The sequence below is a fragment of the Spea bombifrons genome, chromosome 1 (genome assembly GCF_027358695.1).
Source record: "Spea bombifrons isolate aSpeBom1 chromosome 1, aSpeBom1.2.pri, whole genome shotgun sequence".
In the NCBI taxonomy this organism is placed as follows: domain Eukaryota; kingdom Metazoa; phylum Chordata; class Amphibia; order Anura; family Pelobatidae; genus Spea; species Spea bombifrons.
In genome coordinates this window covers 4,823,192-4,835,364 of record NC_071087.1, presented here as the reverse complement: position 1 = coordinate 4,835,364, position 12,173 = coordinate 4,823,192, and the positions used below count along the sequence as shown (strand labels likewise).

Sequence of the window (12,173 nt, the reverse complement as noted above, 5' to 3'; positions counted from 1 at the left end):
ACCCAAAGTATATATCCATCACCATACTGCAGGGGCAAAACTTCAAGTTCTAAAGGGGTCAGGTATAAAGAGGAGGGGGCTCTTGGGGTATAACTGTGATCCAGGTCGCATCTTCATAAATACCCTTCTTGTTTGGCGCTCTGAAATGGGCCCGATGGAGTTACATCACAGCCATTACTCCACCATAGACATTGTAGACTCATAGGATGCCTTGGAACGTGATATCCGGCTGCCCCACTCAATAATGTAGAATAATTGGAGATTTTATTCCATTTGTATCTGATTTCTGGACCGTCTCCTGCTCTCTAGCCCCATAACTGTATTAGCAGGACCCTGTAGACGGACTTTAGGCTGAAGGAAGAACGTTTATCCCTAGGGGAGAAGGCCAGGAATTTTTGGGGGGTCTAGTTGGCCTGGCTTAACGGGGGAGACTGCTTTGAAAGAGAAAATATTGAATTCCACAGACATATAACGTGACTTTTATCATGGGAGAACAATGCGGACGCGGAGTATAACATTACCGTAATTAAAAAGCTGCTGATTTAGAAAAGAAAGCAGAACACAATATGTAACGGCCCGCCGTCCAGCATGTAACACTTTATTGTTGTGCTTCTGCAATCCTGAAATTCTTCGCTCCTTATTCACTCCACGTGTCGTTCGATGTTTGTCTTACATCTCTGCCAGTCCCGAATCTCAATGGTTTTCAGCTAAAAATGATAGGTTTACTCGGACTCCTACATAGATTTAGGAATGTGCGGCTCCGACGTTCTTACGTTCTCAAGCCAGATCCGAGAGGCTTTCCGGCAAGTGGAGAACTTCTGATGTTAACTGCCCCTGACGGACGCGTCTATAAATAGATGGGGTCTGTTTAGTTAAAAAGGAAGATTAGGTCCAAACCCACTTGGTTAAAGAAAGCTCCTCTCGTGTTTCGCGGAGATAAAAAGCCGGGGCCCTGTGCCAGAACGGCAGCGTCGGCGGTGGCTTGCGGCGAGCATGCACAATAATCACGCGCCGGTAAGGTGGTATCCCGACCGCCGGCCGGTCCTTGCCACAACGAGCCCCGTGTAATCTAGGAAAGCAGAGAGATCAGAACAGAATCTGCTCTAGACTCGTTCCACCTGATCCTTTCGCACAGTCTTCCCGTAATCACAATTGCCGGATACTGGGCCAAAATTCTGTACCAAGAAATGTTGGCCCAGGACCCCGAACCAAAACAAAAAACTGTCCGTATTGTTCCTACTTCAGGCTTAGCGTGGAACGCTGAATTATTTCGGGACCACATTCCAATATGATTAATTAACTGTGATACTTTTTTTATTAACTTAGAATTCCAAACTGTTGCTTCGCCCAAATAAGTCCCCCCCCCCCCAAAAAAATATTCTGGCATTACCTAAATTATCTATTAAAGAGGTGCATGGTGTGGGTTGTCAGTAAAGCACCCGGTATGAGCTTAAGAGTTAAAAAAATGTTGGCTAATGGGTAAGATTTTTGCAGAAATAACCCATGTAGGTTAACAAGTTATGAATCAAAAATATTAATAGGCGTTGGAATCCCGACATAGAGAATTAACGTTGGGAGAATTCTATTTGTAATCAATTGTTTTAAAATTAACAAAATAGGCGCCTTAATTGACTGTGCCGAAAATAAATGTTTGGGGTGAAAACTTGAATTTGAATGTTTTTTAGTTTATGTTTATGTAAGCCAAGCCGAAAAAAAGGGTTATTTTTTATAAAGCAATAAAGCAAAATGTACCATTTCTCAATCGTCTCCTTTTACCTTCATTTACGATATAGAAGGGGGGGGAAATAATCATCAAAATTTCTAAAATAAATATTTCAATAAAAACTGCACATTTCTGATTTGGGTTCTGTGGGTTTTCGAGACGGGTCACCTCTTACATAAACATAAAAGTAATCCCCCCCCTCTTCTTCTCGCCCCTCATTTAATTTAATCATTATTTCACCTCTTGATAAAACACCCACCTCAGCAAGTATTCAGAAGCTGATATCACCATCAGGATCCCCCCCCCCTTCTTTTTATTTTTTTTTCTCAATACGGGATTACCGTATTTGCTCGATTATAAGACGACCCTGATTATAAGACGACCCCCCAAAATCTGAATATTAACTTAGGAAAAAAAGAAAAAGCCTGAATATAAGACGACCCCAAAGGAAAAAAGTTTTACCAGTAAATGTTAATTCATGTAAACTCTTTTTTTTAATAAAAGCTATGATTGAGAAAAAGATTTCTTTTGTTTTTATTTCTTGTATTTTCCAAACTGTCCCCCAGTTACGCACATCTGCCCCCAGGCTTGCCACACCAATATGGCACTGTGGCCCATGATATGCCTCTTAACCCTCTATATGCCACTGTGCCCCATGGTATGCCTTTTGACCCCCTATGTGCCACTCTGCCTCCAGAAATGCCTTATACCCCTATATCCCATTCTGGCATTTAGGGGGTTAAAATGCATATTATGGGGCAGAGTGGCACATAGGGAGGTATAAGGCATTTCAGGAGGCAGAGTGGCATTAAGGGAGTTAAAAGGCATTGTATAGAGCACTCTGCCTCCAGAAATGCCTTATACCCCTATATGCCACTCTGCCATTTAGGGGGTTAAAAGGCATATTATGGGGCAGAGTGGCATATAGGGAGGTATAAGGCATTTCAGGAGGCAGAGTGCTCTATTAAATGCCCCCTTAACGCCACTCCAGAAATGCCCTATGCCCCCATTTAACACACACACACCCTATAACCCCATTTAACTAACACACTCTCTCACTCTCTCTCTCTCTCTCTCCTCTCTCTCTCTCTCTCACCCCCTCTCTCTCTCCCCCCCCCTCTCTCTCTCACCCCCCTTCCCCCGCTCTCCCCCCTCTCTTACCGGTGCTTCCAGCCGGGGCAGCGGGTTGACGTCGCCTTCTGCTGCAGCCGGAAGGAGGTGTGGCTAGCAGCGGGGGTTTGTATGCGTCCGTCGCGTATACTTTCCCCGACTCTGACAGTCGGGGAAGGTCTATGCGACGGACGCAGACAACCCCCGCTGCTAGCCACACCTCCTTCCGGCTGCAGCGGACGTTGTCTACGCGCATCGCGTAGACGTCAACCCGCTGCCCCGGCAACAAAGCAGGAAGCACCGGTAAGTGTGTGTATGGGGGGGGGGGTCGGGTGAGACAGGAGGATCCAGGTCCCCTGCAGCGGTGCGGGGGATCTGGATCTTAGTCTCCTAATCAGACCTCTATTTGAGGTCTGATTAGAAGACGACCCCGATTAGAAGACGAGGGGTATTTTTCAGAGCATTTGCTCTGAAAAAAACCTCGTCTTATAATCGAGCAAATACGGTATTTAGAGAAAATCAGTTAACTTGAATGATGGAGCTAGAATAGAAAATGTTTTGTTTGGTTTATGTTTAACCCCTTAAAAGTTGAACATTCACTATTGCTAAATAGCATCGGAAACTATGGATCCCATTCAAGTCAAATGAGCATGCAATGTACCTTCTAACCACTTGGGGCCGCTGGTGCACAGGAGTGTGTATATATATATATATATATATATATATATATATATATACCGGCTCCCCGTGCAACCAGCAGCCATTTTAGAATTTTCTGCCATCAGGTGTGGAGACGATTAATATTATTTTTTTCTCTAGATTTTTCCTACTTTGATGACTCAAACCTTAAGCAGTCCTTGGTCTCATCCAGCCTTTGAGTGCCAAGAAGGAGACTGTTTTGGCCGGCTCATTACCCGTTATATTCCACTGGGCAGGGCTGGAGGGAGTGGTAGAGACATGGTATGGCGTCTATGCCCCATACCACTTAAGGGTGTTTTTTTTTACTCTTAACACCCCATCCCATCAAGAAGGAATGGGGGGTGAGGGGGCACAAGATGAGTTTTCCATAGGCTTTTTTAATATATTTTAATATCCTCCTCCATTCCATTAGGGGGACTTTTGAGCTCTATACCTCTTCACAGGTTTACTAACCCCCGTTGCTCATGGGTGGGGGGGGGGCAGCTGTCACTTTCCATAGGTTATTAGAGGTTTTTTCATTCGTTCCATCTTTTTCTTTATATAGCGCAGGATGTTTTTTGAACAAATTATCTTTTTTAAATGTATAATTGCATTAACTTGAATGCTTTTTCAAAGGACCGTGCGGCATTCTCTCTCTCTCTCTTACATTTTCAGCTCTTTTTCAGCATTTAGAACTACTATTAGCGGTACCGTGGGTAAATTATTTAAATACATTTGAAAATGGTTAATTTCATACTTAAAATATTTCTTCACATTATTCAAAACCATACTGGTGCTCAATTGGTCCCAACCCAATACATGATGTCATCGGTCACAGTGATATCAGGAACTATACGTTTCCATATGTATCTCATTTAAGACTAATGTGCTTTTCAAACATATTTTTTAAGTGCATGCTTTGTTCCTCCTCTGAACGGAAAATATTCGGTCCAGAACCCGACGTGTGCCATGTGCTCAAAAATGGCGGCACGGGATTCACACACAGTCTGCTTAAGCAACAGCGATAGAGTTCAGGAAGTGACAAGAAACAACTTCCTGCTTCTGGATTCCGATAGCAACCTTTTCCAAAGAGTCATGGAAACGGAAGAAAATTTGCATGAATTCCTTGGGCTATGATGTCAGAGCTGGAAAACTATCTGAATAACTTAAAAAATAGTATATTAAATAAAAATAAAAACATGCGTTGGGTGGTTTTCCGATATGTGGCGACTCTAGCAGTAGCTTTTGGATCTTGAAACAATAAAAGTACATTTTGTGAGGCTAGGACTCAAACGATTCTCGTTTATAAGCGCCGAAGCCTTATCTGGGATGAATCTTCTCTTTCTCATCTGTTCCTGTTGTCTTGTGCTCGGCCAGATCTGGTGATGACACAATGTTTTCTGTTAGCATTTACTTCCATACCTTGTCCCGAAGCCAAAATACTTAACCTTCGGGTGAACTCAATAAAACGATGTATTTGGAGGCCATTTGTACGAAGTTCCACATCTGTAAGACGTTCAAGCGTAGATTCCACTTCTGTTTCAAGGAAATGAAAGACGGGCAGGGAACAGATTACGACGTTTTTTGGGGAGGAAAATGGAAGTTCAGAAATAAATGTTGGGGTCATTTACGCAAACTGTAAATATAAACAGGATTAAGTAGATGTAGCTTTGGCGGTAGGTTATTTGGGGGGGGGTCGGGAAAAGAGAGGAAAAAAAGGAAATTGAAATGTCTCATTCTTAAAGAGGGTACTGGAATCCCCCTTACATTATAATGTAGATAATATAGTATTGTGTGATGGAATAGGTTTGATTCATCGAGAACATTTAAGCATTTAATAACAAGTTGAGATTCACTATTATAAATGTTAAGTAACGCATTTGGTGACTAAAATTATAATGGGCAACAATGGTAAATAGACTTCAATAATAAAAAGTACAATGTTAAATATGCAAGTTTCCTATGAAAAAAGGGTTTTCAGACTAAGGTAATCGTTGAAAAGAAAATATCGAAAGATTTCGATCGAAGGAGCATTAAATACCATGCGCAAAAGAGCAGAGAGCTTTCTTTTAATGTCATATAAAGAATATAGCTAAAATTTGCCATGAAAAGGTGTCAAAATAAAGCACTCTTACGCGATGCCTTCCCAGGGACCGAGGACCTCTTAGGTGCTGTTCCTTCCCCAAAAGTAATTAATTAATCACCTAAAACTCTCTCTTTTTTGCCATAAACCCTGAATTTTCATGTTACGAAGTCTCCATTCAAAGTCGATACCTTTTAATGCTAAAAATAGATACTTTGGTTGCGATAGAACCCGTGTAGTAGAATCCCGCGTTTCTAAATGCACAAAAAAAGACAGAAACGTGTTTTAGGAGACCGACTCCGCGAAGAGAAGGCGCAGGATCCTATTACACAAAAAGAGCCCATAAAAACAGATAACCGTTGGTATTAAGGCCATTGCTTCCTATGCGATACGTGTTAATAGCGAGCGAATGTTCATTTATGAGCACTCTGACATAATCCTGGCTCGTTGGGAGCACGGTCTAGTGTAACAATGTACCCCCCAAACCCACAAGAACAACATCTGCACAGATAATCATAAAACACCCCCAACCACAATTTACCTACTGTCCGACGAGCATCCCTGCCAAACGTAAGCGGAAAATAAAAAGAAATCCCTAATCCCTTCAGATTTACACTTCCCCACTTTTTTTCTTGATCTCCCATCTGCTGGAATGAAGATGAAAGCTGTCAGAAATGGATATTCGCTCGTTCTCTATTTCTGCTTCTCCCCTTGGAGACAATGTGTTACTAAACATAATATCAATTTATAGCCCCGCGGTTCCTGTAAATTCCATTCTATCCGAAACAATGTGCTCGGCAGACGGCACGCCTGTTAAAATGTGTGGCGTGTTCTACGGGGCCGGTAACGTGCTCCCAACATGCATGTGTCCTAATGTAAAAAAGTACTATTTAAAACTAATAATGAAAAATATATATTTGTTTTTATTATTATCATCATAATTATTATTTATTATTTGTATTATTATTATAATTTATTATTTTAATTATTATTATTATTATTATTATAATTTATTATTTTAATTATTATTATTAGTATTATTATTATTTGTATTATTATCATCATAATTATTTATTATTATTAATATTATTATTATTATTTTATTAGTATTAGTATTAGTATTATTGTTATCATCATTATTATTAGTATTATTATTTTTTTATTAAGTTATTATTATTTATTGTTTTCTATCAGATTTCACACCAACAATCCGTATATATGCGCCATAGCGTGCAAAAATTAATAAAATCTACTAAATTATAAATGATAAATTACCTACTAAATCACTCAAACTATCTAAACTCGTACCTTCTGGTTGTCCCAGTGATTTTCCCCAACAGCTCAATGCATGAAGTGTGGAGTAGAATTTGTTCTCCATTTTTTTAAACCTTTTTTTTAAAAGAATTGTTGTACTTTCTATCGTATGTCGTCCGCAACTGAAAACGAATCCCCTAAATGAATTTCGGTAGGAGAATGTAAGGCGTAGGAGCGACGGGGGCTATTTATGTCAGTCGAGGATGACAGCTGGGAGCGCAGTCGGGTTCTGAGCGCTGCCTTCTTCCTATTTTCAAAGGTTTCCCTCAAAGGAACCAACGCAAGCAAAAGTCAATCACCACGACCACTTAACGGGATATTCTGCCAAACTCCCATTTGATCCTCTTCCCAGAGCAAAAAAATAAAAAAAGATAGCAGACAATTATGAACCAAAGCAGAATGAGCCAGATCCCATAATTGTTTGAGTTCAAGATTCCGTTCCAGAGACCTCCTGCTTCTCTGAGCTGCGGTGGATGGATCGTACCAAGAGCTTTCAAGTTGTCCTGCGTTCCGCTAGAGCGTTCCAGTGTCTGATGTGGTCGACCAGCACATGTGATGGGCCGTGAATTAGAATGCGCAGCTCTTCCAGAGTTCTCCAAGGTTCTTATCTGTTTATCCCATTGTCTACATGCAGATCCCGGGTTCACGTTTTGTATCGGGCACCCACAGTCACTTGTACCTTTATACCCCCTAGATATGTGTCCAGGTGGTCATTTATTTGGAATGTGGACAAACCAACTCAAAACTAGGTGACCTGATCCATTCTGTTTTAGAGAATCAGCCTAGCTGAGGATTAAAGGTTAATGAAGTCAAACCTTTAATACTCAACACATCTGTACCATACACTGGGCCATATGGGCCACCCGAGGATAAACTGCCCTGTGTGAATGTACTATTGGCTCCTATGATAAACGCCATCAAGTAGATGCATGGTTGGGGTTACCAGTCAATAAATTCGGGATTAGATTGATATCCGTTGCGAATCAGCTTGTTGTAATTGAGTTGAATTTAATATATTTAGGCTTAGACTTTCCCAAACATTGACTGTCGGGCTTTCCAAGGACAAAAATTCAAAACAAGAAATTTTGTCCATGCGTTGGGTTAGACAAATGCTTATTTTTTTTGTTTTTATTTTTTTTAAGGAAGGAACATTGTTTCCTCCTCTTCTTAGAACTCTGTAATCACAGAGCCAACAGAGAGGAGACAAGACTTCCGTGCCATAGTGGTGGCATTTGGACCTCCTTGTGATTGAGATGGGTAGAGCACACTGCTGGCACCTGACCACGGCTGATCCAAGCTGCTGGAACTTAGAACACTGAATATTGATTGCTTGTAAACAATAGAACAAAAAAACAAGCACTACCCCAAAAATGTATTAATAACGCATGTTTGGTGATTACTTATCTTTTGGGACATTTTGTTCATATTTCAACAATCTTCTCGGCCAGAATCCATCGACCTTATATGCACCTTGATGATGGTGTAAAAACAGGGATATAAGTCCTGCCCAAGGGTGTTTAAAAGTAGTACTATAGGTTCAGCTCCATTACAACCATATTAGCATGCCAAGTGTCCCTGTTCAGGAAGGCCAGTCCCTCTTTGAGCTCCAAATTCTTGTCCCTTTTTTCTCCCTTAAACAGCAAACATTCTAGGAGGTCGGAATGTTTGCTGGGTATGAGGGTATCTCAGGGTTCTACAGCCCTAAAAGCCCCGGTAATGTGTATAGGTGAAACTGTGAAAATAAAATACATTATTCTTATAAATGCAAATCTATATAAATAGACCAAAACCCGATGTGCAGTATCTATATCTACTAGGCTTGGACAGAACCAGCTTGATTTGCGTACTTTGATATAGTATTATATGGCGCCGTAGCCTCTCCACGTATTCATCGGAGACAGGTGTTTAAAAACAGTATTTAAAGAATTAATGCAGAGTTTTTTAAATATTTCACTTTATGAAAACATTCTATAACCTGTATTTTTAACGTGAAGGCACCGTTCCAGAGAGATTTCTCCCCAAACACGCGGCTTCCGCTGTGGGCTGTGTTGCTAAACCTTTAATTAATGTGGTTTTTAAACCTATGCCGTTATAGAGAATAAAATGTCTTTGAACTGCGCTACTATAGGTTTCAAACGTGAACATTTGATCTTGGCATGATTTACACGGCAATTATAAGGCCAAACGCGTTTCACTACTGTAATTACCCAACATAACCAACATTCATTCGCCAACATTACCACCATTCATTCGCCAATATTACCACCATTCATTCGCCAACATTACCACCATTCATTCGCCAACATTACCACCATTCATTCGCCAACATTACCACCATTCATGCGCCAACATTTTGCTTAATACCGAAAGGGTTTAGAACGTACAACGACCACACCTTATTTATGGTCGATGTGTCTATAACACCGATATCTCTTTATATGGCGTCTTTGGACCTGCAGTAACAATGTTTTACCAACTTCAATGGAAATCTAATCTGAATGCACAAGTCAACTTTAAACTACTTTATGTAGGTTTCTCTAGGTAAAGGAAGAAGAAGTCGTTTTAACCCCTTAATGACAAAGCCCGTAAATGTACGGGTTCAAAATGCATTGTTTTCAATGGGTTCAGGGACCGCCCATTGTCCTTAAGGGGTTAAAGTCATGGGAACTGTCCTCTGCTAATGTTAACATTTACTGAAATACATTAGAATCAAAAGAAATTTTAATTTACAATTTTAGCTTTAATTAGCAGTTGTTGAATTGTTAACATAGCAACTATTCACACCCAAAGAGTGGTCATTTCATTAAAAAAAAAATAATAATTTTTGACCCCCTCCCCACCTCCGTTTTGTTCCCCAGTAGCAAGTAAAACCTTTTAAATATTTTAAATCCAAAAGTTTGACTGTGAAAACACTATAAAGTTTCAAATTCCACCCCCGGTCTAATTATCAGCTATTTAGGGCCATTTTTCATAAAAAAAAAGCAAAAATGTATATATTTTTTGCAAATGTATTCATTTTTTTTCTGCAAGCCTCAGCTAAACCAAAAATTCTTTACAGCTTAAATTATCCGAGTCCATGTGATTTTAGCTGAAAAGCAGGAGGCCTGAAAAGACATATTTTTATCTGTAACTGCCTTTTTTTTTTTTAATTTTTTTTTTAAGCTCCGTAAAATGTTTGACCTGAAATGTAAAATGCATCAGCCGCGGGTAATGTCTTCCATTCTCGTGTTAAATAAAAAATAATAAGAGAATAATGAATAAAACATTTTTTTATATATATATATAAGGAATCACAGAATGTTCCTGCCAAATGTTTTTAGGAACCTCAAAAATTTGCTACATTTTAATATCTGCTTTTTAAATATTGAAGCGGAATGCAATGAGGTCACTCCGTGGTTCCATCGACGAGTAGCCACGAGAGTTAAAATCGGGCACCCATCGGGCAAATATCTATATTCTTACAAAAAAATAGCCACTTCTGAAAAACCAAAAATTGTGTTTCCTAGATTCCGATCGCAGGTTCTTTTTCTTTTTTTTTCTGTGTCTGTTGGCGTCTTGTCAATCGTATCTTGATCTGATAACTTCTTTTTCACTGCCAGAGGAAAACATTTGATATTCCCTCATTGTGCCGCAGCCAAAACGCATAACTCCGACAAGTCCCTCCAATATCATACGCGGCTACCATTGTGCATATTTCGGCCAATGGCGGATGTACTGATTGAAAACAGACTGTAAAGGTTGTAATTCATTATGATTTATAGAAACGAGAATGTTCGCCAATGATCTAGGAATGATACGAAAACTATTATTCTCCTCGCTGCTTTTCTGAAACATGCTTGGTCCGGGGATTGCGTAATCTGGGCCATACCAATATCACACCCAGCAGGGGAATCGTCGGGGGTGCACGCTGGAGCTCAGTTGGCTAACACTCCTCATACGCTACATCGTATCCGTCCTTACGTCTCTACGGACACTCGCGAGAATTTTCTTCTACGCTGGAATCTGAGAAGCTGATTATCTTTCGAAAGATTTTGAAAAATTGGCTTTTGGAAGAGGTAATTATAATTAAATAATTTAAGTATGTTTTAACTTTGTATGTAATAACAAAATCCACAAGAATATTTAACAAAAATGCAAGTTTCAAGATGTCAAGAATTCTCCCCTAATTGGCTTACATTATTCAAGGACATCTCAGCCGTTCTTCAGGAGAGCCCTCCGTGGTTACGGCTTCTTCAGGAGACCCTGGGTGGGACATCTCAGCCCTTCTTCAGGAGACCCTCCGTGGTTACGGCTTCTTCAGGAGACCCTCGGTGGGAGATCTCAGCCCTTCTTCACGAGACCCTCGGTGGTGACGGCTTCTTCAGGAGGCCCTCGGTGGGACATCTCAGCCTTTCTTCAGGAGTCCCTCGGTGGTGACAGCTTCTTCAGGAGACCCTCGGTGAGACATCTCAGCCCTTCTTCAGGAGACCCTCGGTGGTGACGGCTTCTTCAGGAGACCCTTGGTGGTGACAGCTTCTTCAGGAGACCCTCGGTGAGACATCTCAGCCCTTCTTCAGGAGTCCCTCGGTGGTGACGGCTTCTTCAGGAGACCCTCGGTGGGACATCTCACCCCTTCTTCAGGAGACCCTCCGTGGTTACGGCTTCTTCAGGAGACCCTCAGTGGGACATCTCACCCCTTCTTCAGGAGACCCTGCGTGGTTACGGCTTCTTCAGGAGACCCTCGCTGGGACATCTCAGCCCTTCTTCAGGAATCCTGCCGTGGTGACAGCTTCTTCAGGAGACCCTTGGTGGGACATCTCAGCCCTTCTTCAGGAGACCCGCCGTGGTGACAGCTTGTGGCGAGTCAAGGGTTTTAAATGTTCAAGTGACCTACAAATGTCTGATTTGCTCAAGAAAATCAGATTATTATTATTATTGTTATTATTTTTATTATTATTAATATTTTTATTTATTTTTTATTTAAATGGCGCCAGCACTTCTTACAGTGCCTACATTCAAAGGGTCTGACATTAGTTAACGTGGGCACTGCTCACAAGAGCTTACAATCTACCGTAGAGTCTTGGAGTGTTCTCAATAAATCAATGTCATTCCAGAACAATCTCTCCCCCTGATTTTATGATGACATTTTTTAAAGATTACGTACAGAACATTCTATCACTCACCCAATAGATGGACAAGAAAAAGGGGCATTAAAATATTCACTTTGTACAAAAAAAGAGATTTACACCACCGATAAAATATAACTTTAAAAAAATAAAAATAAAT

The 12,173-nt window shown here is 40.7% G+C and overlaps 1 long non-coding RNA gene across 1 annotated transcript; it reads right to left on the bottom strand.

Annotated features, from left to right (window-relative positions):
- Positions 1–570: 570 nt before the first annotated feature.
- On the bottom strand, positions 571–6,176 carry LOC128473266 (uncharacterized). Its single transcript, XR_008346286.1, has 3 exons — positions 6,136–6,176; positions 4,960–5,047; positions 571–707 (listed from the first exon to the last, which is right to left on the bottom strand). It is a non-coding gene; the product is annotated as an uncharacterized LOC128473266 (long non-coding RNA).
- Positions 6,177–12,173: the final 5,997 nt, after the last annotated feature.